This window comes from Arachis hypogaea, chromosome 1 (genome assembly GCF_003086295.3).
Source record: "Arachis hypogaea cultivar Tifrunner chromosome 1, arahy.Tifrunner.gnm2.J5K5, whole genome shotgun sequence".
In the NCBI taxonomy this organism is placed as follows: Eukaryota; Viridiplantae; Streptophyta; class Magnoliopsida; order Fabales; family Fabaceae; genus Arachis; species Arachis hypogaea.
In genome coordinates this window covers 70,976,316-70,992,478 of record NC_092036.1, presented here as the reverse complement: position 1 = coordinate 70,992,478, position 16,163 = coordinate 70,976,316, and the positions used below count along the sequence as shown (strand labels likewise).

At 39.7% G+C, this 16,163-nt stretch overlaps 1 non-coding gene across 1 annotated transcript; it reads right to left on the bottom strand.

The window, feature by feature from the left end:
• Positions 1-5,602: 5,602 nt before the first annotated feature.
• Positions 5,603-5,708, bottom strand: LOC112714421 (small nucleolar RNA R71). Its single transcript, XR_003159242.1, has one exon. It is a non-coding gene; the product is annotated as a small nucleolar RNA R71 (small nucleolar RNA).
• Positions 5,709-16,163: the final 10,455 nt, after the last annotated feature.

The window sequence follows — 16,163 nt, the reverse complement described above, 5'->3', positions numbered from 1 at the left end:
TGCTGAGGATCTGAAAAATCATAAAAATGATTCTTGAAGCAAGAAAAAGCAGTGAATTAAAAAAAAAGAGCAAAGAGCAAGCAGAAAAAGCCAATAGCCCTTTAAATCAAAAGGCAAGGATAATAAAAAGGATCCAAGGCTTTGAGCATCAATGGATAGGAAGGCCTATAGGAATAACATCCTGGCCTAAGCGGCTAAACCAAGCTGTCCCTAACCATGTGCTTGTGGCGTGAATGTGTCAAGTGAAAACTTGAGACTAAGCGGTTAAAGTCGTGATCCAAAGCAAAAAGAGTGTGCTTTAGAACCCTGGACACCTCCAATTGGGGACTCTAGCAAAGCTGAGTCACAATCTGAAAAGGTTCACAATCTGAATCAATAACACTATCCGGATTCTGAGTTCCTATAGAAGCCAATCATTCTAAACTTCAAAGAATAAAGTGAGATGCCAAAACTGTTCAGAGGCAAAAAGCTAAAAACCCCGCTCATCTAATTAATACTGATCTTCATAGATGTTTTTGGAATTCATTGTCTATTCTCTTCTTTTTATCCTATTTTATTTTTAGTTCCTTGGGGACAAGCAACAATTTAAGTTTGGTGTTGTGATGAGCGGATAATTTATACGCTTTTTGGCATTGTTTTTAGTATGCTTTTAGTATGTTTTAGTTAGTTTTTATTATATTTTTATTAGTTTTTATTTAAAATTCACTTTTCTGGACTTTGCTATGAGTTTGTGTGGTTTTCTGTGATTTCAAGTATTTTCTGGCTGAAATTGAGGGACCTGAGCAAAAATCTAATTCAGAGGCTGAAAAGGGCTGCAGATGCTGTTGTATTCTGACCTCCCTGCACTCGAAGTTGATTTCCTGGAGCTACAGAAGCTCAATTGGTGCGATCTTAATTGCGTTGCAAAGTAGACATCTAGGGCTTTCCAGCAATATATAATAGTCTATACTTTTCCCGAGATTTGATGGCCCAAACAGGCGTTTCAAGTCAGCTTCAGAATTCCCGGTGTTAAGCGCCGGAACTGGCACAAAAGTGGGAGTCAAACGCCCAAACTGGCACAAAAGCTGGCGTTTAACTCCAAGAAAAGTCTCTACACATAGAAGCATCAATGCTCAGCCCAAGCACACACCAAGTGGGACCGGAAGTGGATTTTTACGTCATTAACTCATTTCTATAAACCCTAGGCTACTAGTTCTCTATTAATAGGACCTTTTGCTATTGTATTTAGGAGGAATCTTTCAATCTTCGGATCATCTTTTGATCATGTTTTTATGATTGAACCCTCTTTGGGAGGCTGGCCATTTGGCCATGCCTAGACCTTGTTCTTATGTATTTTCAACGGTAGAGTTTCTACACACCATAGATTAAGGTGTGGAGCTCTGCTGTACCTCGAGTATTAATGCAATTACTATTATTCTTCTATTCAATTCAGCTTATTCTTGTTCTAAGATATCACTTGTTCCTCAACTTGATGAATGTGATGATTCGTGACACTCATCATCATTCTCACCTATGAACGTGTGCCTGACAACCACCTCCGTTCTACCTTAGATTGAGTGGATATCTCTTGGATTCCTTAATCAAAATCTTCGTGGTATAAGCTAGAATCCATTGGCGGCCATTCTTGAGAATCCAGAAGGTCTAAACCTTGTCTATGGTATTTTGAGTAGGATTCAGGGATTGAATGACTGTGATGAGCTTCAAACTCGCGATTGCGGGGCGTTAGTGATAGACGCAAAAGAATCGCTGGATTCTATTCCAACATGATCGAGAACCGACAGATGAATAGCCGTGCTGTGACAGAGCGCGTTGAACATTTTCACTGAGAGGACGGGACTGTAGCCATTGACAAAGGTGATGCCCAACATACAGCTTGCCATGGAAAGGAGTAAGAAGGATTGGATGAAGACAGTAGGAAAGCAAAGAGACGGAAGGGACAAAGCATCTCCATACGCTTATCTGAAATTCTCACCAATGAATTACATAATTATCTCTATCTTTATTCTATGTTTTATTCATCTTTTAATTATCAATCCTCCATAACCATTTGAATCCGCCTGACTGAGATTTACAAGATAACTGATGAGCGGATATTTTATACGCTTTTTGGCATTGTTTTTAGGTAGTTTTTAGTAAGTTCAAGCTACTTTTAGGGATGTTTTCATTAGTTTTTATGTTAAATTAACATTTCTGGACTTTACTATGAGTTTGTGTGTTTTTCTGTGATTTCAGGTAATTTCTGGCTGAAATTGAGGGACTTGAGCAAAACTTTGAAAAAGGCTGACAAAAGGACTGCTGATGTTGTTAGAATCTGACCTCCCTACACTCGAAATGGATTTTATGGAACTACAGAACTCCAATTGGCTCGCTCTCAACGTAGTTGGAAAGTAGACATCCAGAGCTTTCCAGCAATATATAATAGTCCATACTTTATTCGGAAATTGACGACCTAACTTGGCGTTGAACGCCAAGTACATGCTGCTGTCTGGAGTTAAACGCCAGAAACACGTCATGATCCGGAGTTGAACGCCCAAAACACGCTATAACTTGGAGTTCAACTCCAATAGAAGCCTCAGCTCGTGGATAGATCAAGCTCAACCCAAACATACACCAAGTGGGCCCCAGAAGTGGATTTATGCATCAATTACTTACTCATGTAAACCCTAGTAGCTAGTCTAGTATAAATAGGATAAGTTACTATTGTATTAGACATCTTTTGACAGTTTAATCTTTGACTGTTTTAGTTCGGTCTTTTGATCATTCAGGAGGCTGGCCATTCGGCCATGCCTGAACCTTTCACTTATGTATTTGCAACAGTGGAGTTTCTGCACACCATAGATTAAGGGTGTGGAGCTCTGCTGTACCTCAAGTTTCAATACAATTACTATTACTTTCTATTCAATTCTCTTTTATTCTTATTCCAAGATATACGTTGTACTTCAACTTGATGAATGTGATGATCCGTGACACTCATCATCATTCTCACCTATGAACGCGCGTGATTGACAACCACTTCCGTTTTACTCTAGGCCGGGCGCATATCTCTTAGATTCCCCAACAAAATCTTCGTGGTGTAAGCTAGATAGATGGCAGAATTCATGGGGATCCGGAAAGTCTAACCTTGTCTGTGGTATTCCGAGTAGGATCCCGGGAATCCGGAAAGTCTAACCTTGTCTGTGGTATTCCGAGTAGGATTCCGGTATTGAATGACTGTGACGAGCTTCAAACTCCTGAAGGCTGGGCGTGATGACAAACACAAAAGAATCAAGGGATTCTATTCCAACCTAATTGAGAACCGACAGATGATTAGCCGTGCTGTGACAGAGCATCTGGACCATTTTCACTGAGAGGATGGGATGTAGCCATTGTCAAGGGTGATGCCTCCAGATGATTAGCCGTGCAGTGACAGCGCATAGGACCATTTTCCCGAGAGGATTAAAAGTAGCCATTGATGATGGTGATGCTCTACATACAGCTTGCCATGGAAAGGAGTAAGAAGGATTGAATGAATGTAATAAGAAAGTAGAGATTCAAGAGGAGCACAGCATCTCCATGCGCCTGTCTGAAATTTTCACTATTGATTTACATAAGTATTTCTACCCCTTTTTATTTTCCAATTATTATTAATTTTCGAAACCTATAACCAATTAATCTGCCTAACTGAGATTTACAAGGTGACCATAGCTTGCTTCATACCAACAATCTCTGTGGGATCGACCCTTACTCACGTAAGGTATTACTTGGATGACCCAGTACACTTGCTGGTTAAGTTGAACGGAGTTGTGAGCTTCTCTAACAGTGCCTGGAACTCTTGTATCACAATTTCGTCCACCAAGTTTTTGGCGCCGTTGCCGGGGATTGTTCAAGTATGGACAACTGACGGTTCATCTTGTTGCTCAGATTAGGTAATTTTCTTTTCAAAAACTTTTCAAAAATCTTTTTCAAAATTTTCTTTTCTTTTTCGTTTTTCCAAACTTTGTTTTCGAAAATTATATACAAAAATCCAAAAAAAATTAATAAAATCATAAAACTCAAAAATATTTTGTGTTTCTTGTTGAGTCTTGAGTCAATTTTTAAGTTTGGTGTCAATTGCATGCTTTAAAAATTTTTTCTTGCATTTTTCGAAAATTCATGCATTCATAGTGTTCTTCATGATCTTCAAGTTGTTCTTGGTAAGTCCTCTTGTTTGATCTTGATGTTTTCTTGTTTTGTGTTGTTTGTGGTTTTTCATATGCATTTTTCGTTTGTTAGAGTCCATGCATTAAAGATTTCAAAGTTTGGTGTCTTGCATGTTTTCTTTGCATCAAAAAATTTTCAAAAATATGTTCTTGATGTTCATCATGATCTTCAAAGTGTTCTTGGTGTTCATCTTGACATTCATAGTATTCTTGCATGCATCTTGTGTTTTGATCCAAAATTTTCATGTTTTGGGTCATGTTTGTGTTTTTCTCTCTCATAATTAAAAATTCAAAAATCAAAAAAATATCTTTTCCTTATTTTTCTCATAATTTTTGAAAATTTGAGTTTACTTAGTCAAAAAATTTCAAAATTAGTTGTTTCTTATAAGTCAAGTCAAATTTTCAATTTTAAAAAAATCTTATCTTTTCAAAATCTTTTTCAAAAAAAATTATATCTTTTTCATTTTTTTCTATTTTTCGAAAATTTCAAAAATCTTTTTCAAAATATTTTCAAACTCTTTTTCTTATCTTTATATCAAACTTTGTTACTTTCTTGTTAAGAAAGGTTCAATCTTTAAGTTCTAGAATCTTATCTTGTAGTTTCTTGTTAGTGAAGTAAGTAATTTTAAAAATTTTTTGAATTAAATCTTTTTATCTTTTATCTTATCTTTTTTCAAAAATTTTATCTTTTTCAAAAATTTGATTTCAAAATATCTCATCTAACTTCCTATCCTCTAATCTTTTCAAAATTTTAATATCTTTTTCAACTAACATTTTGACTTTGTGTTTGTTTCTTATCTTTTTCAAAACCACCTAACTACTTTTCCCTCTCTAATTTTCGAAAATATCTTATCTCTTTTTCAAAAATTCTTTTTTGTTTTAAATTCTAATTTTAATCTTATCTTATCTCTAATTTTCGAAAATTACTAACACCTTCTTTAAAATTATTTTCGAAATTCTCCCTCTCTTTTCTTATTCTATTTAATTATTTATTTACTAACACTTCTCTTCACCTCTCTTCATCTAAAAATCCGAACCCAATAATGAGAATGCAAGAAGGATGCTTGGTGACTTTACCAAGCCAACGTCCAAGTTTGATGGAAGAAGCATCTCCATTCCTGCCATTGGAGCCAATAACTTTAAGCTGAAGCCTTAGCTAGTTGCCTTAATGCAACAAAACTGCAAGTTTAATGGACTTCCATCTGAAGATCCTTATCAGTTTTTAACTGAGTTCTTGCAGATCTGTGAGACTGTAAAGACGAATGGAGTTGATCCTGAAGTCTACAGACTCATGCTTTTCCCTTTTGCTGTAAGAGACAGAACTAGAATATGGTTGGATTCACAACCTAAGGATAGCCTGGACTCCTGGGATAAGCTAGTCACTGCCTTCTTGGATAAATTCTTTCCTCCTCAAAAGCTGAGCAAGCATAGAGTGGATGTTCAGACCTTCAAACAAAAAGATGGTGAATCCCTCTATGAAGCTTGGGAAAGATACAAGCAGTTGACCAAAAGGTGTCCATCTGACATGTTTTCAGAATGGACCATATTAGATATATTCTATTATGGTCTATCTGAGTTTTCGAAAATGTCATTGGACCATTCTGCAGGTGGATCCATTCACCTAAAGAAAACACCTGCAGAAGCTCAAGAACTCATTGACATGGTTGCAAATAACCAATTCATGTACACTTCTGAGAGGAATTCCGTGAATAATGGGACACCTCAGAGGAAAGGAGTTCTTAAAATTGATGCTCTGAATGCCATATTGGCTCAGAACAAAGTGTTGACTCAACAAGTCAACATGATCTCTCAAAGTCTGAATGGATGGCAAAATGCATCCAACAGTACTAAAGAGGCAGCTTCTGAAGAAGCTTATGATCCTGAGAACCCTACAATAGCAGAGGTAAATTACATGGGTGAACCTTATGGAAACACCTATAATTCATCATGGAGAAATCATCTAAATTTCTCATGGAAGGATTAACAAAAGCCTCAACAAGGCTTTAATAATGGTGGAAGAAATAGGCTCAGTAATAACAAGCCTTTTCCATCATCTTCTCAGCAGCAGACAGAGAATTCTGATCAAAATACTTCTAATTTAGCCAATTTAATCTCTGAGCTGTCAAAGGCCACTTTCAGTTTCATGAGTGAAATAAGATCCTCCATCAGAAATCTGGAGGCACAAGTGGGCCAGCTGAGTAAGAAAGTCATTGAAACTCCTCCCAGTATTCTCCCAAGCAATACAAAAGAGAATCCAAAAGGAGAGTGCAAGGCCATTGATTTAATCAATATGGCCGAATGCATAAGGGAGGAGGAGGACGAAAATCCTAGTGAGGAAGACCTCCTGGGACGTCTCTCAAATAAGAAGGAGTTTCCTATTAAGAATCCAAAGGAATCTGAGGCTCAAATAGAGACCATAGAGATTCCATTAAATCTCCTTCTGCCATTCATGAGCTCTGAAGACTATTCTTCATCTGAAGAGGATGAAGATGTGACTGGAGAGCAAGTTGCTCAATATTTAGGAGCTATCATGAAGCTGAATGCCAAGCTGTTTGGTAATGAGACTTGAGAAAGTGAACCTCCCTTGCTCATTAATGAACTAGATACCTGGATTCAGAAAATTTTACCTCAAAAGAGACAAGATCCTGGCAAGTTCTTAATACCTTGTACCATAGGCACCATGACCTTTGAAAAAGCTCTATGTGATCTGGGGTCAGGGATAAATCTTATGCCACTCTCTGTAATGGAGAAGCTGGGAATCATTGAGGTACAACCTGCATTGTTCTCATTACAACTGGCAGACAAGTCATTGAGACAAGCTTATGGAATAGTAGAGGACGTGTTAGTAAAGGTTAAAGGCCTTTACATCCCTGCTGATTTCATAATCTTAGAAACTAGGAAGGAAGAGGATGATTGCATCATCCTTGGAAGACCTTTCCTAGCCACAGCAAGAGCTGTCATAGATGTCAACAGAGGTGAATTAGTCCTTCAATTGAATGGGGACTACCTTGTGTTTAAGGCACAGGGCCATCCCTCTGTGACAAAAGAGAGTAAGCATGAAGAGCTTCTCTCAGTTCATAGTCAAAGAGAGCCCCCACAGTCAAACTCTAAGTTTGGTGTTGGGAGGCCACAACCAAACTCTAAGTTTGGTGTTAAGACCCCTTATCCAAACTCTAAGTTTGGTGTTGGGACTATACAACATTGACCTGATCACCTTTGTGGCTCCATGAGAGCCCACTGCCAAGCTATTGACATTAAAGAAGCGCTTGTTGGGAGGCAACCCAATTTTATTTATCTAATTTTTATTTTATTCTATTTTATTGTTATTTTGTGTTTTATTAGGTACATGATCATGTGGAGTCACGAAAAAAAAATATAAAAATTAAAAACAGAATTAAAAACAGCAGAAAAAAAAATCACACCTTGGAGGAAGCACAGACTGGCGTTCAACGCTAGTAAGGAGCATCTGGCTGGCGTTCAACGCCAGAACAGAGCATGAATCTGGCACTGAACGCCAGAAACAAGCAACATTCTGGCGTTTGAACGCCAGGAATGTGCCTAGAAGAAAAGCTGGCGCTGAACGCCAGTAACAAGCATGAAACTGGCGTTCAACGCCAGAAACATGTTACATGTGGGCGTTGAATGCCCAGAACGTGCACCAATGGGCGTTTAAACGCCAGAATGGTGTGCAAAGGCATTTTACATGCCTATTTGGTGCAGGGATGGAATTCCTTGACACCTCAGGATCTGTGGACCCCACAGGATCACCTCAGGATCTGTGGACCCCACAGGATCCCCACCTACTATATTCCCACCTTACCTCATAATCCTATTTTACTCTTCCCCATGTCACACTTCCCAAAACCCTTCACCAATCACCTCAATCTCTCTTTCCAATTACCCTCTTCACCATTCATAACCATCCACTCTTCCCCATAAACCCCACCTACCTTCCAAATTCAAATTTTCTTTCCCACCCAATCCCACCCTAAATGGCCGAACCTACCCTCTCCCCTTTCCCTATATATACCCTTTCATTCTACTTCATTTTCACACAACACTACCCCTTCTACTATACCTTGGCCGAATCCATCTCCCCTCACTCTCCTCCATTTTCTTCTTCTTCTTCTCTTCTTTCTTCTCTTGCTCGAGGGCGAGCAATATTTTAAGTTTGGTGTGGTAAAAGCATAAGCTTTTTTGTTTTTCCATTACCATCAATGGCACCTAAGGCCGGAGAATCCTCTAGAAAAGGAAAAGGGAAGACAAAAGCTTCCACCTCCGAGTCATGGGAGATGGAAAGATTCATCTCCAAAAGCCATCAAGACCACTTCTATGATGTTGTGGCAAAGAAGAAGGTGATCCCTGAGGTCCCTTTCAAGCTCAAGAAAAATGAGTATCCGGAGATCCGACATGAAATCCGAAGAAGAGGTTGGGAAGTCCTAACCAACCCCATGCAACAAGTTGGAATCTTAATGGTTCAAGAGTTCTATGCCAATGCATGGATCACTAGGAACCATGATCAAAGTATGAACCCGAGTCCAAAGAATTATCTCACAATGGTTCGGGGGAAATACTTAGATTTTAGTCCAGAAAATGTGAGGTTGGCATTCCACTTGCCCATGATGCAAGGAGATGAATGCCCTTACACTAGAAGGGTCAACTTTATTCAAAGGTTGGACCAAGTCCTTACGGACATATGTGTGGAAGGAGCTCAATGGAAGAGAGACTCCAAAGGCAAGCCAGTTCAACTAAGAAAACTGGACCTCAAGCCTATGGCTAGAGGATGGTTGGAGTTCATTCAACGCTCCATCATTCCCACTAGCAACTGATCTGAAGTTACTGTGGATCGGGCCATCATGATTCATAGCATCATGATTAGAGAGGAAGTAGAAGTTCATGAGGTCATCTCCAATGAAATCTACAAAATAGCCGACAAGCCCTCCACCATGGCAAGGCTAGCTTTTCCTCACCTTATTTGCCATCTATGTTACTCAGCTGGAGTTATCATAGAAGGAGACATCCTCATTGAAGAGGATAAGCCCATCACCAAGAAGATGATGGAGCAAGCAAGAGAGACCCTTCACGGTTCTCAAGAGATGCATGAGGAAGCTCATCATCAAGAAATCCCTGAGATGCCTCAAGGGATGCACTTTCCTCCCAACAACTATTGGGAACAACTCAACACTTCCTTAGAAGATTTGAGCTACAATGTGGAACAATTAAGGGTGGAACATCAAGAGCACTCCATCATTCTCCATGAAATAAGAGAAGATCAAAGAGCAATGAGGGAGGAGCAACAAAGGCAAGGAAGGGACATAGAAGAGCTTAAGGACATTGTTGGTCCTTCAAGAAGAAGACGCCACTAAAGGTGGATTCATTCCTTGTTCTTATTTCTTTCTGCTTTTCGGTTTTTATGTTATATGTCTATTTATATTTTGTGTCTCTACTTCATGATCATTAGTATGTAGTAACTATGTCTTAAAGTTATGAATAAAATCCATTAATCATTCACCTCTCTTAAATGAAAAATGTTTTAATTCAAAAGAACAAGAAGTACATGAATTTCGAATTTATCCTTGAATTTAATTTAATTATATTGATGTGGTGACAATACTTTTTGTTTTCTGAATGAATGCTTGAACAGTGCATATTTTTGATCTTGTTGTTTATGAATGTTAAAATTGTTGGCTCTTGAAAGAATGATGAACAAAGAGAAATGTTATTGATAATCTGAAAAATCATAAAATTGATTCTTGAAGCAAGAAAAACCAGTGAAAAAGAAGAAGCTTGCGAAAAAAAAAGAGAAGAAAGTGGCGAAAAAAAATAGAAAGAAAAAAAAGAAAAAGCAAGCAGAAAAAGCCAATAGCCCTTAAAACCAAAAGGCAAGGGTAAAAAGGATCCAAGGCTTTGAGCATCAATGGATAGGAGGGCCCAAGGAAATAAAATTCAGGTCTAAGCGGCTAAATCAAGTTGTCCCTAACCATGTGCTTGTGTCATGAAGGTCCAAGTGAAAAGCTTGAGACTGAGTGGTTAAAGTCGTCATCCAAAGCAAAAAGAGTGTGCTTAAGAGCTCTGGACACCACTAACTGGGGACTCTAGCAAAGCTGAGTCACAATCTGAAAAGGTTCACCCAGTTATGTGTCTGTGGCATTTATGTATCCGGTGGTAATACTGGAAAACAAAGTGCTTAGGGCCATGGCCAAGACTCATAAGTAGCTGTGTTAAAGAATCAACATGCTTAACTAGGAAAGTCAATAACACTATCTGAACTCTGAGTTCCTAGAGACGCCAATCACTCTGAACTTCAAAGGAAAAAGTGAGATGCCAAAACTGTTCAGAAGCAAAAAGCTACAAGTCCCGCTCATCTAATTATAATTAATATTCATTGATATTCTGGAATTTATAGTATATTCTCTTCTTTTTATCCTAATTGATTTTTAGTTGCTTGGGGACAAGCAACAATTTAAGTTTGGTGTTGTGATGAGCGGATAATTTATACGCTTTTTGGCATTGTTTTTAGGTAGTTTTTAGTAAGTTCAAGCTACTTTTAGGGATGTTTTCATTAGTTTTTATGTTAAATTCACATTTCTGGACTTTACTATGAGTTTGTGTGTTTTTCTGTGATTTCAGGTAATTTCTGGCCGAAATTGAGGGACTTGAGCAAAACTCTGAAAAAGGCTGACAAAAGAACTGCTGATACTGTTGGAATCTGACCTCCCTGCACTCGAAATGAATTTTTTGGAACTACAGAACTCCAATTGGCGCGCTCTCAACGGCATTGGAAAGTAGACATCTAGAGCTTTCCATCAATATATAATAGTTCATACTTTATTCGGAGATTGACGACGTAACATGGCGTTGAACGCCAAGTACATGCTGCTGTCTAGAGTTAAACGCCAGAAACACGTCATGATCCGGAGTTGAACGCCCAAAACACACTATAACTTGGAGTTCAACTCCAATAGAAGCCTCAACTCGTGGATAGATCAAGCTCAACCCAAACATACACCAAGTGGGCCCCAGAAGTGGATTTATGCATCAATTACTTACTCATGTAAACCCTAGTAGCTAGTCTAGTATAAATAGGATAAGTTACTATTGTATTAGACATCTTTTGACAGTTTAATCTTTGACTGTTTTAGTCTTTAATCATTCGGTATTTTGATCATTCAGGGGGCTGGCCATTCGGCCATGCCTGAACCTTTCACTTATGTATTTGCAACAGTGGAGTTTCTGCACCCCATAGATTAAGGGTGTGGAGCTCTGCTGTACCTCAAGTTTCAATACAATTACTATTACTTTCTATTCAATTCTCTTTTATTCTTATTCCAAGATATACGTTGTACTTCAACTTGATGAATGTGATGATCCGTGACACTCATGATCATTCTCACCTATGAACGCGTGTGATTGACAACCACTTCCGTTCTACTCTAGGCCGGGCGCATATCTCTTAGATTCCCCAACAGAATCTTCGTGGTATAAGCTAGATAGATGGTGGCATTCATGGGGATCCGGAAAGTCTAACCTTGTCTGTGGTATTCCGAGTAGGATCCCAGGAATCCGGAAAGTCTAACCTTGTCTGTGGTATTCCGAGTAGGATTCCGGTATTGAATGACTGTGACGAGCTTCAAACTCCTGAAGGCTGGGCGTGATGACAAACGCAAAAGAATCAAGGGATTCTATTCCAACCTGATTTAGAACCGACAGGTGATTAGCCGTGCTGTGACAGAGCATCTGGACCATTTTCACTGAGAGGATGGGATGTCGCCATTGTCAAGGGTGATGCCTCCAGACGATTAGCCGTGCAATGACAGCGCATAGGACCATTTTCCCGAGAGGATTAAAAGTAGCCATTGATGATGGTGATGCCCTACATACAGCTTGCCATGGAAAGGAGTAAGAAGGATTGGATGAATGTAATAAGAAAGTAGAGATTCAAGAGAAGCACAGCATCTCCATGCGCCTATCTGAAATTTCCACTATTGATTTACATAAGTATTTCTACCATTTTTTATTTTCCAATTATTATTAATTTTCGAAACCTATAACCAATTAATCTGCCTAACTGAGATTTACAAGGTGACTATAGCTTGCTTCATACCAACAATCTCTGTGGGATCGACCCTTACTCACGTAAGGTATTACTTGGATGACCCAGTACACTTGCTGGTTAAGTTGAACGGAGTTGTGAGCTTCTCTAACAGTGCCTGGAACTCTTGTATCACAATTTCGTCCACCAATGACCATAGCTTGCTTCATACCAACAATCCCCATGGGATCGACCCTTACTCGCGTAAGGTTTATTACTTGGATGACCCAGTGCACTTGCTGGTTAGTTGTGCGAAGTTGTGATAAAGAGTTGAGATTGCAATTGAGCGTACCATGTTGATGGCACCATTGATGATCACAATTTTGTGCACCAAGGACACAAAAGGGGCGTGGCACACCAGGTTGGGTGTGGCACGCCTGATTTATCAACTACTATAGGCGTGCCACTTGAGCAAAGGGGCGTGGCACACCAACTCACCATCTCAAGAAGAAGCTCCACTATGGCGTGCCACTTGGTGTCGAAGGCGTGGCACGCAAGCCCCAAGAAGTCACTAGGGCGTGCCACTTGAGAACCCAAGCGTGGCACACCAAGCTTGAAGAGTGCACAAATGCATGGGCGTGCCACTTGAGCAGCATGGCATGGCACGCTGATACAATCATCCAGAGAAGGGGCTGAAGGAAATTAAAGACTGGGCGTGCCACTTGAAGTCGAAGGCGTGGCACGCCAACCTCTCAACCTCACTTAGGCGTGCCACTTGAGCAACCAGGCATGGCACGCCAATGCACAAAGATAACAAAAGCAAGGACTGGGCGTGCCACTTGGTGTCGAAGGTGTGGCATGCCAATCCGAGCATGTCACTATGGCGTGCCACTCGAAGGCCGAGGCATGGCACGCCAACTACTGGAACGAGACAAGATCTTGGGCGTGGCATGCCAACCTTTAGGCGTGGCACGCTGATATAATTTTTCAGAGAGGATGGAAGAGGCCAATTACATGGGGCGTGCCACTTGGTATCGAAGGCGTGGTACGCCATTCACTATTCTTTACTTAGGCATGCCACTTGAGTAACCAGGTGTGGCATGCCAGTGTCATTAAGAGGGCAAAGAAGCATTGGGGCGTGCCACTTGAGTCTGTGGCGTGGCACGTCAAACAGAGGAGCCACTCACTCACAAAGGGGCGTGGCACGCCAAACCCTGGGCGTGCCACGCTAGTGAAAGTTTCCAGAGGAGCTTAGCCAAGCACACAACAAGGGCGTTGCACGCCAGACCCTGGGTGTGCCACGCTAGTTCAAGTTTCCAGAGGCAAAGGAAAGTAGAAAAAGTAAAGTGCGTGCCACCTGAGCTCGAAGGCGTGGCACGCCAACACAAGAATTCCACAATGGCATGCCACTTGAGTTTGAAGGCGTGGCACGCCAAGTTTGACAAAGGGACGAGCGTGCCACTTGAAGAATTGAGTGTGGCATACCAAGCTAGTTTAAAGGGCACGTGACACACCGGTAAAGCGCCAGCCACATGCCAGCTGGGAAGTCACGCTTATTGAGCAGTTAGTTTTAGATCCACTTTTACACTCCACTTTTGAGTACTTTTCAAGCTATGAGTAGCTAACTTCCCTCTCATTGAGAGGGGGAGCTCTGTTGTACTTGATGGATTGATAATAGTGAAATTCTTATTCTTTTCATCTTTTCTTTGATTTGCTAGAAGGAATTTCGTTCTTAATGCTTAGTGTTTAATTATCTTAGGAAAGAGATTGAATGCAATTGGGTTTCATGGGAACCTTGGGAAAGGAAACATGAAACCATGCTTGAAATCCCTTCTCACACTTGAGTAGATTCTGGGTTTTGGTGATTGGATACGTGACATATAAACCTCCCTCTACCTGGACCTATGAGGGTGTGTGGTATAATCAGAGACAAAGCATATATCTCTTCATGAGCAATTAGACCAAGGAATTGGCTATTGATCAAGATATGAGAGATTGAGTCACCAAGGGATTAGGGCTCAATCAATCATGATTGCCAAGAGGTCAATGAGTTGCATGATTGAAGAGGATATAAGCTATATTTGATCCAAAGAGACAACATCTCCCAATCTCAATGAACTTCTCCATTCTTATCTATATATTTCTTTACTGCTTAATTTTTACATTCAGCAATCCCCTACTCCCATTTACATTCAGGTCATTTATGATTCAGCACTTTACATTCTGCAATTTCTATTTCTGCATTTTCTTGCGTTTCTTTATATTCTAGTCATTTACATTTATGTCATTTACAATTCTGCACTTCACAATCTTATTGATCCGCTTGACTAATTCGTCAATCAATTAAAACTTCTTGAATTTACCAATCTCTGTGGATATGATCCCACTCCTAGTGGGTTATTACTTGGCGATAATTTTGGTGCGCTTGCCAAAAGAACTAATTCACTAAATTTTGAAATGGGTAGAGAATTCTGGTCATCAAAACTCACTATCCACATATAATGAATCCGTTCATTGGTAAGCACACCAAAATTGTCGTCAAGTAATAACCCACTAGGAGTGGAATCGTATCCACAGAGATTAATTGGATTAAGCAAGCAATAGTTGATTAATTATCCTAGTTAGACGATTCATATTGGAGTGATAATTAAACAAGAAAATGTAAATGACATGAAATTAAAGGAAAGCAATAAAGTGCAAGAAAGTAAATGACAAGGAAAGTAAAGTACAAGAAAGTAAGGTGCTGGAAATATAAAGTGCAGAAAATGTAAATAACCACAAAGTAAATAAAACAAAGAAAAATAAAATAAAAACTGGGATCAAGAGATATTGCATTCTTCGGATTAATTGATTTCATCTCATCTTCAATCATTCAACTCATTGACCTCTTGTAAATCATGATTGATTGAGTCCCAATCCCTTGGTGACTCAATCCCTCAAATCTTGATCAATAGCCAATACCTTGGTCTAATTGCTCATGAGAAGAGATGAAGCTTGTTCCCTAATTATACCACACACTTTCCTAGGTTCAATTCGAGGGAGGATTATATGTCACCATATCCAAACACCAAAACCCGAATCCTACTCAAGTGTGAGAAAGAATTTCAAGCATGGTTTTATGTTTCCTCTTCCAAGGTTCCCATAAAAACCAATTGCATTCAATCTCTTTTCCAAGATAATTGAATGCTAGAATGAAGAACGAAATTCTTTCTAGTAAATCAAAGAGAGATGAATAGAAGAAGAAGAATAAAAGCAATCAATCCATTGAAAAACAATAGAGCTCTCGTTCCCAATGGAAAGAGTTAGTAATTCATAACTAAATTATTTACAAAGTAAGAAAGAAAAGAGGAGAAATTGATGGTGAACGGAGAGGGTCCTAAGACTCCCCCAAATCCTGCATGCCTAGTTCTATGAAGCTAAGGCCTTTATATAGGCTTTCCTAAATTACAAACTTAAATGAAATTGAAAGCAAATTACAATGAAATGAAAATAAACTATTCTATATGCTCCTTGTGGCCTTGATTGGTTGACAATTGTTGCTTGAATGAGAGTTGGAGTGGGCTTGGTTGAAGGTTGGGGGCTGCAGAGAGAAGTTGGCGTGTGGTTCCAAGTGCCACTCCCACTTGATTTTGCCCTTTGGAGTATGACCCACTTTGCAACATTAAAAGTATGGAGTAGGTTGGGCCTCAAATTGAATGTCCACTATACTATGTTATATATGGATGGAAAGCCCTGGATGTTAGCTTTCCAACACTTTTAGAATCAACTCATTTGAACCTTTGTAGCTCAAGTTATGTCCATTTGAAGGTGAAGAGGTCAGTCTGTCAGGTAGCCCATCGTGCCACGCAAACTTCTGGCGTGCCACGCCCCATATATTGTGAAGCTGGCATGCCACACCCAAAACTGGTGTGCCACGCCTCAATGATGCACCAAAATGTCATCTATGGCCATTA